Source organism: Armigeres subalbatus, chromosome 3 (genome assembly GCF_024139115.2).
Source record: "Armigeres subalbatus isolate Guangzhou_Male chromosome 3, GZ_Asu_2, whole genome shotgun sequence".
Classification (NCBI taxonomy): Eukaryota; Metazoa; Arthropoda; class Insecta; order Diptera; family Culicidae; genus Armigeres; species Armigeres subalbatus.
In genome coordinates, this window is record NC_085141.1 from 188,844,209 (window position 1) to 188,862,087 (window position 17,879).

The 17,879-nt window shown below is 38.2% G+C and overlaps 1 protein-coding gene across 2 annotated transcripts in view; it reads left to right on the plus strand.

Moving 5' to 3' along the window:
• Positions 1-1,151: 1,151 nt before the first annotated feature.
• LOC134227569 (zinc finger CCCH domain-containing protein 13) overlaps positions 1,152-17,879 on the plus strand; it is a 227,471-nt gene continuing 210,743 nt past the window's right edge. For both annotated transcript variants that reach the window (XM_062709157.1, XM_062709158.1), the window contains exon 1: positions 1,152-1,884. The gene's annotated coding sequence lies outside the window, so the exon portion shown is untranslated. The remainder of the gene's footprint in view (positions 1,885-17,879) is intronic.

Below are 17,879 nucleotides of genomic sequence, written 5' to 3' on the forward strand. Positions count from 1 at the left end.
TTATGTGGTTTTATATGTCGGGCCAGCTTGCATCATTCTCCCCTAATTCTGTTTGAGCGACAAAAGTTTGAGATTTTTTCTGGAAACAATGACTGTCGGTTTTTGCATAAAGGAATTCAGCGTATCTTAGTCTTGCAAAAACTTCACGCAATTTTATCGGAGCTTATTTGTTTTCATTGTTGGTACGATTACGTTCGTGGATGTTTGTGGAAAACGCAATTCTTTCATGTCTTGTGTGGGTATTATTAAATTGTGCCTTGCAACAAAATGACAACTTTCGCAAACATTTACCAAGGCTCTCATAGATGTGTAAAATGTATCCGCAGTACAAATAGCACGTGCTATCAAAGCATTCACCTTCACAATTCACCAAGTGGCGGACAAATTTTCAAAAATATAAAAGTAGCTTTTTTCTGGCGGTATGTTTTCTTGCGACTCCTTTTTTGATTGCGACTACTTACAAAATATGACATAAGCCTTGAAAAATCTGCAAATATCATGTCCATAACTTTTTGGAACAGTTCTTGAACTGCTGAACTCTGTACATAAACTGCTTATACCTCATTAATCCAATTGGGAAATTAAAGTGATGATGTGGCCTCTATTATAATATTAAACATATTTTGTTTTCTGATTAAGCATTTTGTTTCATTGAAGACAGGCTAAGCACAAGTATTCTGGAATTAAGCATAAGCATAGTCCATGATTCAGCGATCCAACATAGGTATATGTACACTAGTTTAAGGTCCAATAGCAGCCAGTTTGTTTCAAGCATGGCTGCGTACAATAAACTTTGGTATATTCATTTTTGCTCGCAGCTTCAAGCAAAACATTCAATGACTCTTTTGCCCACCTGTGCGAACGATCGTACGGTAAGATGTTCATTCTCCACAACAGCGTAAGGCGCAACGATCGAATGAATGGAGGATAAGGTGTTGACCACAAACACCACGAGACCGAATGTAGGTGCTTTCGTGCTTCCCGTCTGCTTTACCACTACAAGGCACCGCAGAAACCAGTTTTCTTTGAAGTTGGATAAAAAAGAAGTCTTAGCCTGGCACTTCCACCAAAGAAAACTGATCGAAAAATGTGATTTTTTTTATTTCATGCATACCAACCAGCCAACCCACCTTTCCAACTTGATTCCTCGCGGGCCTTTCAGTCGGATTGTGGTCGTTGAGCGGCCGAGGTGTGTACCGTCGGGTTTCCACGAGTCTTACCGTTGTTGTGTTTCAGTGAGCGTGAAGTGGATTCTGGAACTGGCAGAAGGTGATCGGGTCAAGAGAAGATGATCGCTCTTGATAGCTAATTAGCATTCGATCGAAGGTGTTTTGTGGATTCTTATTGGGATATTCGTACGATTGCGTAATCTGTGAATATATGTGCTGATTCAGGTAGTTTGATCATTTTGAATTGCTCGGATTGTTTTCATGAGCAGGAAGTGAATGGCGATCGAAAAGAAAACCGAAGAAACAGGAAAATTCTTCTGTCCTTCTTCTAACGGCCGTTGCGAGTGATACAGTGTGCAATTACTGTTATAAAGAATTACGGTTCATAGGCAAGATAATTTGTGTAACGAAGTGATCGCCGCCAATTTGCCTCTTCGTGGATTGAGATATTGGGCAAGGAAGATCAGCAGAATAAGAAGAAGGCGAATAATAGAAGAAAATTAGTGGTGCAGCAATATCAGAGTATTCAAACGAGATTGTCAGAGTGGATTACTTTACGAACACCAGTCTCAGAAACAGAGTGGCTGGGCGAAGGATTTTCTCAGCAAAGTTGGAATTTCTGCTAATCTCTCTGTTGTAGTGTTGTAAGCACCATCGCTGCTGGACGCGCGTTGCCAATCGTTGAAACTGTAAAGCGGAGAAGGAGGTCCAAAAGGTAAGGTTTGAACCCGCTGCGCAGTGACCGTACGAGGGAGCTTTGTGGTCTGTGCCGTTGGGGCACCTTCATGAAGTACATTCCATTCTACGCCGTACTATACGTTGAATAATTCATGGTTTAATGCGAGGGTTCTCAATTTTAAGTAGCGATTCATTAATGGGTTATGGAACTGGCTCATCAAGTTTATTCAATAATGCTTTAAAAACAAACTGAGCTGTTCTCTCAATCAATGATAATATTCATTTTTGTTGATAAATTTATTGTTATTTATTTTGTTACTAAGATTATTAATTAATTTTGATCTAATCAAATATCCAAACGTAGTTTTTTCGTTCACAATACAAATACGGGCTATGAAAATAAATTCACTGTTTGTTCGTTAGAAAGCAAGCAAGTATGAATATGTTTCCATTTTAATTAGAATTTGAAGATCTGCTTTTGAATATTCATGATGATAATATAGATGATAAATTTCCATTGGATAAGATGCGTTTAAGCTTCTCCAGATAAGAACTTTTATTACCTACTGGTTTGCTTTGCAAGGATGAAAGCGCTGGTGATCTTGACCGGAGAATAGGAAGGCAGTCATGTGAACGTCTCAGATTCAATTTATATGTAATTCGGGGCTGTTCAATTTTCAATAAATGTCCCAATAAGATCCCACATATTTTTCCATATCTAAAATTTGAGGGTACAGCCAAATTTTTAGTTTATTTAAGGACGATCTAGATGGAACGCAAATGAAACTCATGTTGATGTGGGAAACTTTACAATAATGTTAAAACTTCTGTATGTATAAGATCGATATCACGACGAATTCAAATATGTAACAACAATTTTGAGTAGATTTGTCATTGCCAAGCTGACGTTAAGTAGCGTCCAATAGTTAACAAAATCCCAATTAATTCTACTTCAAATTGATGATTTACTAAATCTCTAAAGAAACTTTTTGTTGATGTAGAAAAGGTACGGAAAATTGAACAGAAGCTTAAACTCTTTTAAGAAATAATCCCCAACAAATTTTCATTCAAACTATGATTGGGCCACATTTTAGGCGTCATCAATTTGGCAAATTAAAATTTGCTTCATTTGGCGTGACTCCACGGATTGCATCTTTTCAACACATCCACTGAGCAGGAAACAGCCCTAGTTGAAGCTAATATGGTTGCAACAGGATTGCACCCGCTTATCAACCTTCGAAACTCAAATGGCTGTACTCTCAACTTGGCTTTCGTTAACTAGCCGATCGTTACGAAACTTGTCGAGCCTTCTTGAGTCGTCCTTAAAATGGATGATCACCATCGTTCGTTCTCTACATTGATTTAAATGTTAAACGCCGTTGATTAAAATTCTATTGACGGCAGCGACTTCTATGTTCTTCTATGTTCATCGGTATATTTTTTTCAGAACTAAGTGGCGCAATCTTTACAATAGATTAGATTAGATTGGTAAAACAACTGCAAGTATTTTTCCAAGAACGCGATCCACATCAATAAAAGGCAATTAGATTTCAAAGATTCGGGAAGGGCATCTCATCTGAAGCACCTTTAAAATATAATTACAAAATTTCGTAATTTGAAAATTTACACGTTCACTAGAATTGCTTTATAACAGATGTTTCAGAGCTGCATTTCAACGTTACATACGTCAAATGGGAACATTGGCGCTGCTGCAGATTTTTCCTTCAAATTACGGAATTCTTTTTTTCGCAAGAAAAAGTGATGCTCAATTTTATTTACAATGCAAGCATTTTCAGCGTTGAGAAGATTGCTCTACTTGCCAGTTTATTTGGTTTGAGCAGCGAAACCATTCTTGATCATTAAATACGTTACATAGCGATTTAGAACTGCGCAGGTACCACCCATAATAATTTGCTAGTTTAAGTACATGGATTTCTCCAATCATCTATGGCTACATTCGAAATTTACAAGGAAAGGGGCCTTGAAAGAAGCGAAATTTAATAGGTGTCTAGAGGAAAAAGGTTATTTTTCCTTGAAATATTTTTCCAATTTTTCCAATCATTGCAACAAATTAAAAATGATATGGAACTTAACGCAATAAAATGTAGGGAGAGAGGGATGGGATTCTGAGGTATTGTATTGTATTGTATTATGTGAAGTCAGTGGGTTTTTTTTCCAGTGTTGCAGTATAGGAGACCTTGTTTTGGGAAATTTAGCTAACTAACACAGAAGATATTAATTCCATGCAGCCTTATTGCAGGCATAGGTCCGTATTTAAAAAAAAGAACATTATTCCCCGGGTCTGGGTAATTTGGCATAACGGACATTTAGCATAATTTTGAAGATTGTGTCCCGATTGACATAAAGTCGTTTGGCACAATGTGTTTTGGCATAATAGACATTTGGCATAATTTTGAAAAATGTAACCCATTTGGCATAATGTCGTTTGGTGAAAAGTCGTTTGGCATAAAGACCGTTAGACATAATGGTCGTTTGGCGTATTTATCAATTGGAATAACTGTATAACTGTAATAAGCTGTGTGATTGATAAATAAGATCAAGCCATTCATCTTCGTTGTCTACCATAAGGGCAATACAAGAAGCATCATTGTAAGATGAGGCAAAAAAAGAATAAAGAAGGTTCCTGTAAAAACACACCTACTAGCAAAATAAATCATCGAATTCATTTTACACAGGCGGATAGATTTATTTTCCATGTATGGGTATGCAGAAAAATTTACTTTTTGTGCATTTCTCCCTTTTATTCGCTCATGTGCTATTAAAATTATTTTTTTTGTCAAAAGGTATCTCATACTCATACGCTCATGCATAATCAATATTCTATTATATAGACTTCTTTCGGGCTATATGTTCTCAGAATGCTTTAAAATAAAGAATGAAAGTGAGGGAGAATGTATTTTTTTAACCGAGCAAACGCTTGAATGGAAAAAGCAATCATATCATCTCTTACTATCTGCCAGGCAAGAGAACCATTTTGAAGTAAATATCACATCCAAACGTGCTCTAAACCGAGAAAATGTATGAATCCTTTCTTCTGCCGGGCAATTTCACCCTTGAAAGAAGGGATCATATATACGCTTGCCTTAATCCAAGCAAATGCGTTAATTGAAACAATGAGCCACATCATCTCTTGATTTCTGTTGAGCAAGAAGCGATCATATCTTCCCTTGCCTTAAACCGAGCAAATGCCTGAATTGAAAGAACTAATCATATCGTATCTTGTATTCTGTCGGGTAAATGCGTCCTTCGAAAAAGGAATCACATCTCCCCTTTCCTTTCCTGAATGGAAGGGAAAATTCCTTGAAAGAAGAAATCATATCTGCCCTTCAGCAAAATAGAATTTCCATGAAGAATTAGAAATTTACCATAAAAAATTAGGAAATTGCCAATAAAGAAATCAGGGTATGAGCAATACATAAATCAACAAATAAATATAAAATTTCCACAAATAATGCAAAATGTCCATAAACAGTTCGGAATTTTCCACCATACAAAAATAAATTAGCACTTTTAAAAGCAAAAATTGCATTTATAATAAAAGATTTTCACATAAATAAATCGAAAAGTTCCACGAAAAAAAAATACAAATTTCCCATAAATAAATCAATATTAGCACTATGCAAAAAACATTTTTTTTTCCATAATAAATTGAAAATTTTCCACAAGGTTTTCAATAAAGTGCAATAAAACGATAAGAAAATTTCCATAAAAAAATACAAAAAAGCAATTAAATTTTCTATGAACTTTATACGCTTTTAAAGAAGGGATCATGTATGGAAAATGCCTAGTTTTATTTCTTTTTATATTTCTACTAGTCGACCCGGCAGACGTTGTCCTGCGTAGTAGGCGAAAATGCCCATATGAAATTTCCATACGAATCCTAATATTAGTTTTTCACGATTTGTACAACCTTACACGTAATTTTTGCATGCAGAAATATCACGGTAATGAACATATCTGCTTAAGAAATGAAGAAAATCCATCCAGCCGTTTTCGAGTTATGCGGATACGAGCACAGACCACTTCATTTTTATTATATAGATATGACATTTTTTTTATTGGTCTTCGTTGATTTTTTTCTTTAAATGTTTTAATTTTTTTGTGGAAAAAAAAATATTTTGTTGGAAATTTTGTAATTGTTTATTGCTAATATTGATTTATTTATGGAAATTTTGTATTTTTTCCGTGGAACATTCTGATGATTGACGGTAAAATCTTCTTTTTTAATTGCAAATTTTGTTTTAAAAAGCGCAATTTTTTTTTCTGTTTTATGAAAAATTCTCAATTGTTTATAGAAATTTTGTGAAAGAGGCAAAATATAAATGTTTTACAAGTATGTCGATGGTTCGTTGTTTGTTACTATATCTGGTAACAACACCATTGTTTCTATCCGGAAAGCGGCTACTTTTCAAGGATCCTCCATTGCCGTAATATAGGCAAACCGAACAAATACCAACTTTTAAAGAAAGGATTACATCCACCATTGTTCTACAAAATTGTTCGAAATAGTAAGGCCATCATTATGGTGCAACCAAAAATTAGGGTGGCCCATCATATAAACAAATTAGAATTTTTTTTTTATTTCTCGTAATATTGACATGTTTTACAAAATTGTAGCGCAGCTTATTTTAATTAATTTTGCCAAAAAAACTTTTTCTGTAGCTCTTACGTTGGCTGATTTAAAGCAATTTTACTTAATTGGATTAGGGTGTACCTAAAAAAACAGTATTTTTGATCTACTTTTTTTGTTTTAGATTTCTCGAAAAAGTCTTCAGTTTTTTTTTCTTGATGGTCCCATAGGAGTTATTCTGAACTCCACCACCACCCCAACGCTTCATTTGAAGATGGGAGGCTTACAAGACTGTTTATCAATTTGATATTTATGTTGTTATCATCCATTATCTACATTTTAATACTTTATTAGAGTGATTTTTAAGTTTTTACAAAGTTCATCATTACCATTATCTACAGTTCTTCTCATTTTGTTAGTTGTCTTTTATTTATGTTTGGCTCCCGCGTATGTCCATCTTCTTTTATATTTGCATCGTGCTTCTTATGAATTCTATACATTTCCGTTTAAAACATATTGGTATATTGGTAGCATATTGAAAAGTCTAAATCCTTTGTAAAATAATGAGTTTTGTGTTCCCGTCATCGTCATGTTTGGTAGTCGCAAATCGTTTGCTCTCCTTGTCGCATACTGATGTACATCTGATCCATACTGTACATTGTTTGTCAAGTATTTCGGTGTCAGTCCATTTCTAATTTTAAAAACTAGAATCAGTGTTTGAAGTGTGATTCGCTCCTCTATTGACATCCACTGTAGTACATCTCTCATAATTCTGCCTGATGTCATTCTGTCACATCCCAGGATCAGTCGCATCATCCTGTTTTGAACTGTTTGCATTCTTCTTTTTTGCCTTTTCGAAGCTAAAAATAGAAGCGATGGACAGTATTCAAAATGTGGGGCAATTAATGCTTTATACACCAACATTTTGTTCTCAAAAGAAAGACATTTTCTTATTTTGAATATCATTCCATATTTCGAAGCTGCTTTGCGTATTGTGTAATCAACATGTTCATTAAAATTTAGTTTCTCATTGACCATCACTCCAAGGTACTTAACAACTTTTACTTGTTCTACGGTCTCATTATCGATTTCTAGCGTATCAGTAAATACACTCAGGTGACTTTTAGAGCTCAAAAAATGCAACTTTTGATGGGTAAATATGCTAAATATCTTTTTCCGATCAAAAGTTATAATCGGTTTTCTGTCAAAATTCTTCCCGGTATAAGGCGAAGGGAGGGGTAACGCCTTCTTTGAATGGATGCATCTGCCTGGTATAAGGCGAATAGAGTTGATAATGCCTTCTTTAAATGAGCGCGTCTGCCCGGTATAAGGCGAAAGGAGGGATAACGCCTTCTTTAAATGGATGTATCTGCCTGCACGCAGAAAAAACTACGTTAAAAACAAACATATTCTAGGTAAATCCAAACAATAATTCAGTTTGTTCTTGCATCAAAAATAAATATGTTTGGATCAAACATATTGTTGCATTTGAAGCGAACGAAAACTTTCTTTTGAATCAAATGTGCGTTTCAAGTTGTTTCAACCAGCTAAATGTTTGAAGCAAACATGGATATTATTGTTTTGGTTCGGCCATTCATAATTATTTCTAATCAACTCTACCAATTTTCATATTCTGGTAGCATTTGACTACCAGATTTCACAATTCCAATCGTTCATATTTCATTTACTTACCTTTCTGTACCTGAAAAACATCCTTATCATCAATTTGGAAGCAAGAAAACATATTATTCCACGCTTGCTCCTGCTCCTCTGTTGACCTCCGATCGAATCCGATCCGAACTCGAGTGTTTGTTTACTTTTGCAAGAGCGAGCGAGGGGCTGCCCACTAGTATACGTATAAAACAAACAGGGATTTAATTTGGTTTTAAAAATAAATATGTTTGATTCAAACATTTTACCATTTTGGAAGTAAACATGTATATTTTTGAAGCAAATGGATGAAATTTGTATCCGTGTGGTATAAGCGCAATTGAGATTTTGAAAACTACTTCTACATGTTCTGGGAGGCCTTCCTTAGCGGGAAGCTGCGTGGCTCCCAAGCAAGACAATGCTGAAGGAGCCTGGGCTCAACTCTGGCCCGGTCTAGGAAAATGATCGAAAACAATTTTTTCGGCTTTTTAGGTATGAAAGTTTTAACTTGTTAATATCGTGTTAAACGAATATAAAAAAATGGTAACTTGGCTTAGAAACCTCGCAGGTAATAATTGTGGAATTGCTGAATGAACAGGGTATATTCCGCGAACTGGTGCAATCCGCGGAATGGTACATTCCGCCAAAAGCCATTCGGTGAAAGAGTACAAACCGCGAAAAGTTACAAACCGCCAAATGTTACTCCGCGAGATATTCAACCGCGAAAATGAATTCCGCGAAATAGTTTTCGGTGAAATGCTATACAATCTATGGTTGTATACTATTTCGCCGAAGCACGTTTCGCGGAATTTTTTTTTCGCGGTACGACATTCCACGGAATGTATCAACTCTCCGAAACACATTTCGCGGAATGCACCTTTTTTCCGAAAAACATTTCGCGGAATGTACCTTTTCACCGAAAATCATTCCGCGGAATGCCATTTGGCGGAATTCAGTTAAAATAATTATCATTCAAATATTTACCGATTTCAGCTTAATTACATGAAATGCAGGCCATTTTTTTGATCTTATACAAACCCGAACCCGACCCGTACCCGAGAATTTTTGCATTTGTAAACCCGTACTCGACCCGAACCCAACATAATTTAATTATTTAAGCTCGCAAAAGTTTTCCCCGGAAAATTCAAACTAGATATTTTCTGGTTGTCTTTAAATTGAAAAAAATGTCAGCCCAAACAAAGAACTAACCTCACAATTAACAAAACTGAATAAAATAATTTTCAGTATTTTATTTTTTAAACCCGTACCGGACCCGAACCCGATATTGTACTAATTTTTCAAACCTGAATCCGACCCAAACAAATCGGGTTCGGGTTCGATTCGAGTTGCGAGTTTCAAAACCTGAAACCCCACCATATCTACTGCCCGGTATAAGGCGAAAGGAGTTGCTAATGTCTTCTTTCAAAGAACACGTCTTCCCGGTATAAGACGAAGGGAGAAGTAACGCCTTCTTTAAATGGATGCATCTGTCTGGTATAAGGCGAAGGGAGGGGCAATGCCTTCTTTAAATGGATGCATCTGCCTAGTATAAGGCGAAAGGAGTTGATAATGCCTTCTTTAAAAGAATGCGTCTGCCCGGTATAAGGCAAAGGCAGAGGTAACGCCTTCTTTAAATGGATGCATCTGCCCGGTATAGAGGGAAGGTAGAGGTAACGCCTTCTTTAAATGGATGCATCTGCCCGGTATAAGGCGAAATGAGTTGATAATGCCTTCTTTAAATGAACGCGTGTGCCCGGTATAAGGCGAAAGGAGGGGTAACGTCTTCTTTAAATGGATGTATCTGCCCGGTATAAGGTACAATTGAAATTTTGAAAACTGCTTCTAAGTATTCTGGGAGGATGCGTGGCTGCCAAGCAAGACTATGCTGAAGGAGGCTTGGTTCAATATCTGGCCCGGTCAAGGAAATTTATCGAAAAATTTGTTTCGGCTTTTTAGGTAGAAAAGATTTAACGTGTTAATCTCGTGTTCAACGAATTAAAAAAAATGGTAACCTGGCTTAGAAACCTCGCAAGTAATAATTCTAGGAATGCTGAATGAATAAAGGCTATTATTATTAATATTCCGCGAAATGGTGCATTCCGCCAAAATTCATTCGGCGAAAAGGTACAAACCGCCAAATGTCGTACCGCGAAAAGTTACAAACCGCCAAATGTTATTCCGCGAAACTGAATTCCGCGAAATAGTTTTCGGTGAAATGTTATACAATCACAATTCACAATGTCTAGAAAAAAATTTATCGATAAATTACCTAGACCGGGCCAGAAGTTGAACCAGCCTCCTTCAGCATAGTCTTGCTTGGCAGCATCCATTCAAAGAATACATTACCCCTCCCTTCGCCTCATACCGAGCAGACGCTTTCTTTAAAAGAACGCTTTATCTCCTCCTTTCACCTCATAATAGGCAGACGTTACCATTTAAAGAAGGCATCACCCTTTCCTTCGCCTTATACCGGGCAGACGCGTTCTTTCATAGAAGGCATTATCAACTCCTTTCGCATTATACCGAGCAGACGCAACTATTTAAAGGAGTCACTACCTCTCCCTTTACATTATTCCGAGAAGACGCGGTCTTTTAAAGAAGGTATTATTAACTCCTTTCGCCTTATACCGGGCGAATACATCCATTTAAAGAAGGCGTTACTCCTCCTTTTGCCTTATACCGGGCAGACGCATTCTTTTAAAGAATAAATTATCAACTCTTTTCGCCTTATATCGGGCAGACGGATCCATTCAAATTAGGCATTATCATCTCCCTTTGCTTTATACCGGGCAAATGCGTTAATTCATAGAAGGGACTACATTCTTTCATTTCCTTTCTTTCGAGCAAACGTGTCCATTTTTAGAAAGCATTGTTTTCTCACTTTGCGTTATATCGACCGGATGCGGTCATTCAAAGAAAGCTTTACCTTCTTTCATTGCTGTAGATCACAATCCAAAAGAATTTCGCTTAGAAATCGGTATATATTTCAATGATAATTATTCTAGCTGAATTCCGCCAAATGGCATTCCGCGTAATGATTTTCGGTGAAAAGGTTCATTCCGCGAAATGTGTTCCGGAGAGTTGATACATTCCGCGAAATGTCGTACCGCGAAAAAAAAATCCGCGAAATGGTTTTCGGTGAAATTGTATACAACCGATGGCGAATTCAACTCGGCAGTGATATAGGGTAAGACGGTATAATACGCCCCCCCTAAGGCAACACCTAAGATAACTTTTCACTTTTAAACGCAATTTAGGCAAACTTTGTGTTATTTGGTAGTCCAAAAAGTCGCAAATGCGTTGCCTGTGAGTAGTCATATAAAATTATTACTGAGAACACGTAATAAAGCTTTTTTGAAAAGTCGTGAAAAAATTGATTTCAAAAAGTGCCTGGGCAATACGCCCCACCTTAGCCAGAGACGTTTCATAGCCCTTCATTATTACTTTTTTTTTATCCCATAATAAAAAGATTACAAATCCTTATATGCTTGACATTAAAAAACCAACGTAAGTCCATTTAAGCAGGTGTGAATTACATTTCAATATTTTCCATATAATTTGGAAGCAACTGCTGCAGACAAGCGCAGCGAGCCAGTCCAGTCCAGTTGGTAAGGGCATACCGAACTGCCAAAACTGGGGCGTTTTGACCAGTGAAACATATTTTCGAAATTCGTTACATTTTTGAAGATGGAAGTAATTTTATATTACATTAACCACTGAGAAAAGTTATTTTGTTGCCCAACTGAGTGTTCCAGTGCAAGTTTTGTGGACAATATGCTAGCATCGCTCCAGAATGTTGAGCAAACAAACAATAAAAGATACATCAAAACTGCCATTTTTGTATTTTGCTATTATTTTCATTATGTAATAGAAAAATACTTCCACATTCACATAGTATGATGGTTTTACAAATATTTAAAGGTACCAACTGATTATTACCCTTAGTTAGTTATAGTTTTCTAGAAATCAAAGGGGGGCGTTTTGGCCAGGTGGGGCGCATTATACCGTCTTACCCTATAAGCAGCCAACTACCACTTTTTACTATTCTGACGACAACTACGTACCGCTAAACAAAGTTGAGTTTAGTTGACTTTAGTAGAGTTAAGTACTGAAGACGGCCTTACTGTTGAGGTCGAAATACGTATATGTAAAGTTACAATCATGTTGTAGAATTGAATGGGCTAGTATTAACACGTATCATGACGAGTACTGTACTGATTTACCGAAAAATATGTGTCAAAATTGCATAAATTTTTGTTGACTATCGTTTACATCCGAAGTTTCTAAAAACAACAACTCGACCATGATTTCTGTACAGTGACTATAATAACAGTGTCGTCAAGTGTCAGAATTGGAACAGAATCGTCTGTCAGTTCCATACAAATGCGCGTTCCAAACGAGCAGGAGACCTGTCAAACGTGGCACATGACGTTACTCTTCTTATAGGACTCTAGATTTCTGTATATGTCGTATCACATCTCGCTTAACTTTTCAAAAGGACCTAAGTAACATTTTTTTCATGAATTAATTTAAATACTGCAATCAAAAGCTTTCATGTTGGTCTGTTGATTGCACTATTCAAATTAATTCATTGAAATGTGACTTAGGTCCTCTTGAAAAGTTAAGCGAGATATGTCCATAAAAAGGATGCCCTTGCTTATTCAATGGTGACACAATGTTATTATCTTCAGATATTTGCCAAGAAATTCGATAATTTTTAATGAACTGTTTTTTTTTTTCATTATGACTCAAAAATTCGGCGGGCCACTTAATTTGATCCGCCTTTCAGTATTGTTTTAACCTTGTTATTCTACTACCTATCAACATTAATAGAATCAGTTAAGCGGAATTCGTATCCCACAAACCGAACGTAAAATGTGCAATGTCAAGATTTGCGCATGGCTAACCATTCCGCTCAGCAATAAAGTTGAGTTTGAAACCAAAAAAGAACATTTATGAATCTCGCTTGGTAGATGCCCTCAGATGAAGTACACTTCTATGTTCGTTGTTGAAAGTACTTCCGATACTTTGCTCTCAGAAATCCACCAGCCGCAATGTCTGTACTTTGTTCGGCGGAAAACATCTGTTGCCAAATTACTCTTGCTTGAGGTTGCTACTGATGGCGTATTTTGCCATGCACCGGACCGAAATTGGGCCGTAGCAAAATCCTAAACAGAGTTCATAATTATCACACGGAGCAGCGAACACGGCGACGAAATGACGGATTGTCTTGCCAGAAATCGAGGGCGCTGGTGCGGAGGGGGACCCGCAGGTAATTGCAGAAACAACAAGGTCATCCTTCCGCGCGCGGAGATTGTCACGCACCGTAACCCCCGATGCGGCGTGAAGGCACCAAGCGTGAAGCGCGTTTCCAACAGTTGCGCGTCTTTTGGTTCCAATAATAACTTATCGAGCGGATGGACGCGTCCGGACGGTCGGTGTGAGGAAATGAATCCACTTCAGCTGGTAAAGTCACATTAATTTTGAAATGTACCTTAGACCTCAAAAAACCGTGGGGCGATTGTCTTCATTAATGCCGACCATTCTTATTTCCTCATCGTTTTGCAATCTAGTCAATAACCACAAGCTTAACATGGATTATACGATATTCTAAATGCAAGCTGTTAGACATACGCAGCGCAAAATAAATCGTAGGCACAATAAGAATTAGAATTAGTAACAGCCAAAATTTATTCTTTCTGATTCCTTGTTCACACATATATGTAGACGAAAAATCAGAAGGAATAAATTTTGGCTGTTACGCCCATTTCAAATGTTGGTCTAGACTGTTTCGATTGCTTTGCAACACTCGACTTGTAGGACTCCTAATAGAAGGGATTGAACATTTGAAAATTTTTATTAGGAATTGAGTGATATTTTGATTCAAATGGACTTAGATAAGTGGAATTATAGATAGTAGAATCTATAGATGAGCGAAAGCATGGCTGAGTCGATTTTTTTGCCCGTGCACACGCGCATGTGACGTCACAGCCCTTAACGTTTTCATTGAAATCGTGACGTCATGCTCGTTTGGAGACACGTTTGACAGTTCGTTTGGAGACAGTGGATTTATCTTCGCTCATCTATATATTCCACTATCTATAAGTGGAATGTTCAGGCTATGCTAACCACTAACGTACATCGAAACCATTCCATGGCAATAAATCTGTTCGACCAAGCATACACAATACACATACTAACAATACCGTAAAAAGCAGTGCTGATAGCGACCATTTGATAATCAACATGTTTGCATTTTCAAGCTACACATTTTTCTCGCTAAATTTTTCCGTTTATCGATGATGAATTGTTTGGTCAATTTCTCAATTAGCTGCCGCGAGTCGATTTTTCAGATCTATGATAAATAATTACACCTCAAGAAAAGAAACAAAGAAATAGTTGTTGCTGGCTGGGGGCTATTACGGCATTGTTCCGTTGTGGCTCTTTGCTTCCCCGTGTAGTATCCGGCGGCGCACCGAACATGGATATTCATAGATTGTTTGTACGGTGCATAATACGAGATGAAAGTGAAGAAGGAAGATTTCGGCGTTGGAAAACTGACTCAAAAGAGTTCAACGATAACGTAGGTGCGAAGCTGTGCGGAAAATTAAATCACTAACTAGAAATGCAATCATTCGGTTTGTACATAACATACCAAGGACGCTTTTTACGTGATTGGATTTCATCAATATCTCGGTCTACCGGAACTTTCACAACTTTTCTAATACCACCTGATTTTTTTCCCGAGGTCAACTCGTTTTTCATTTAAGCCAAAATGGCCAAAACCATTCGTTATTATCGTTGTTCTGCATGGGATTGTAGCCATAGATTTTGTAGAACGATTTCAAATGTGATTTATTGATTTTTACTTGAACAGGTTTTGTGACTGTATTTTATATTTGTAATAACAACGCTAAACAATTGTATAAAGTAATGAAATTAAACACATGTGTTCCATTATCTAAAAATACAAATATCAATGATTTTATAACAGAACTTTGTAATTAAAACAGCAGGTGCCATAACAGCGCAAATTTTGGAAATGAATCATACTGCAGTAATCAAATATCAAACAAACGAGAATTTTTCGCGTTAATATGTTTAAATTCTACCAATGATTCACATCCATTGAGGTGTGCTCTCATTAGTGTTGTTATCCTAATATGTACGTTTAAACGTTTTACTGAGCAGATTAGACCGCTTCATATAACTGAATATTGACATTGGAAATATTATTATAAGAATACAAACAAACTAATTATATGAAATGCGGGGAGCTACGGAATATATGCACACGAGCATTTCACGGGACAGTCTACATGATATGCGAAAGGATTTAAATTGGAAACTTTAGTTTAAAGCGCCTGGTAGAAAGGGCATTCTGTTTGATGCCCGGTTCAGTAAGGATATGCGGTATTTCGAAAAATTTTGTTTTAGGTGATTCGAAATGAAAATTCACGGAATTTCGCACAATTTTTGCGTGGTTGTTTGATGGGCTACAGCTCTTCGATGAACTTACGCCGAATGGAGTATCCTTCTCCACTGGACTCGATCCTGGGACAATCGCTTCCAGTCGCCCTGAACATTGAGCGCCCTCAGGTCCTCTTCAACTGCAAAAGGCCATCGTGTACGCGGCCTTCCACGAAGCCGGCGGCCTCTTCCGGGTTCTCTACTAAATATTATCTTCGCTTGATGCTCTTCCGGCATACGAACAAGGTGACCAGCCCACCGTAGTCTGCCGTGTTGGATAAGCTTAATAATATCCAGTCCCTTATACACCTGGTACAATTCGTGATTCATGCGGCACCGCCAGTTACCGTTCTCCTGTTTACCGCCGAGTATTGTCCGCAGCACCTTACGCTCAAACACTCCGAGAGCTCTCCGATCAGCCTCCTTTAACGTCCATGTTTCATGGCCGTATAAAGCCACCGAAAGAATCAGAGTAGTATACAGCGCGAGTTTTCGTTTGCAGACTACGGGACTTAAGCTGGTTACGAAGTGCGTAATAAGCCCTATTTGCAGCTGCAATACGCCTTTTCACCTCGCGGGTAACATCATTATCGCACGTCACTAATGTTCCAAGATACACAAATTCTTCTACCACTTCAAACTTTTCACCATCCAGCACCATTTCACTACCACCACCACTAATGAACCCACGTTGATTGCCAGCGACCATATACTTCGTTTTGCTGGTATTTATCGTGAGTCCAATTCTCGCTGTCTCCCTCTTAAAAGGCACAAAAGCCTCTTCCACGGCACGGCGATCAATCCCGATAATATCGATATCGTCCGCAAATCCCAGGAGCATATGCGATCTTGTGATAATGGTACCGCTTCTTTGCACACCAGCTCCCTCGAGCGCTATATTGAACAGTAGATTCGAGAGTGCATCACCCTGCTTTAATCCATCTAAGGTAACAAATGATGTCGATATTTCATCCGCAACCCTTACACTTGATTTCGACCCGTCCAACGTTATACGAATCAGCCGTATAAGTTTCGCCAGAAAACCATGTTCAAGCATAATTTGCCATAATTCATTCCGTTTCACTGAATCGTACGCCGCCTTGAAATCAATAAACAGATGATGTGTCTGCAAGTTGTACTCCCGGAAATTATCAAGGATTTGTCTCAGGGTAAACATTTGATCCGTTTTTGATCGGCCTTCACGAAAACCTGCTTGGTATTCGCCGACGAAGGACTCTTCAAGCGGTCTCAATCTGTTGAACAAAATACGGACATAATTTTGTACGCTGAATTAAGGAGGGTTATTCCTCGGTAATTGGCGCACTCCAGTCTGTGTCCTTTCTTAAAGAGAGGGCAAATGAGGCCGTCCATCCAGCTAGCAGGCATTTCCTCGTCTTCCCATATTTTCGACATAATATGGTGCAGAACTTAATAAAGCTGTTCACTGCCATGTTTGAGAAGTTCAGCCGGGAGCTGGTCCTTCCTCGCAGCCTTATTGTTTTTCAGCTTTTTAACAGCTTCTAGTGTAGGTGACTCCACAGCTTGTCCATCGTCGCTAATATTTATTCTGCTCACCGATGCACCGTCACTTCCACTATTCAACAAAGTCTCGAAGTGTTGCTTCCACCTGGCAGCCACTTCAGTTTTATCTGTCAGCAAATTCCCTTGTTGGTCGTTGCACATGACGGGAGATGGCGCTGTCTTTCTCCGCACGCCATTGACAGACTCATAAAACCTCCGCATATCGTTCTGTTCCATTTTTTCCTGCGCCTCACTAATAACTTGTTCTTCGTACTCTTTTTTCTTCCTGCGGTGGGTTCGTTTTTCGGCTGCTCTTGCTTCCTTGTACCGATCTCTATTCGATCGAGTACCCGACACCAACATCCGGCTTCTGGCAACGTTCTTCTCGTCTGTCACTCTTTGACACTCCACATCGAACCAACCCGTCCTGGGTCGCCTCTGTGCAGTGCCTACCACTTCTCGTGCTGTTGTGCTCACCGCTCCATGGATCGACTCCCATAGATCGTTGATGTTGTCGCTAACGTTGATTACACTTATCCGTTCGTCGAGCTTCTGGCGGTACTCAGCCGATACTCCTTCCGCCGACAATCGCTGGATATTGTAACGCATCGTTTGCTGTGATTTTGCGTTCGAAACAGTTGACAACCGTGATCGAATTTTACTGACAACGAGGTAGTGATCAGAGTCAATGTTCGGACCTCTGAATGTCCGCACATCGATAACATCCGAGAAATGGCGCCCATCCACCAGAACATGGTCTATATGGTTGCAAGTTTCACCATTTGGGTGTCTCCAGGTGT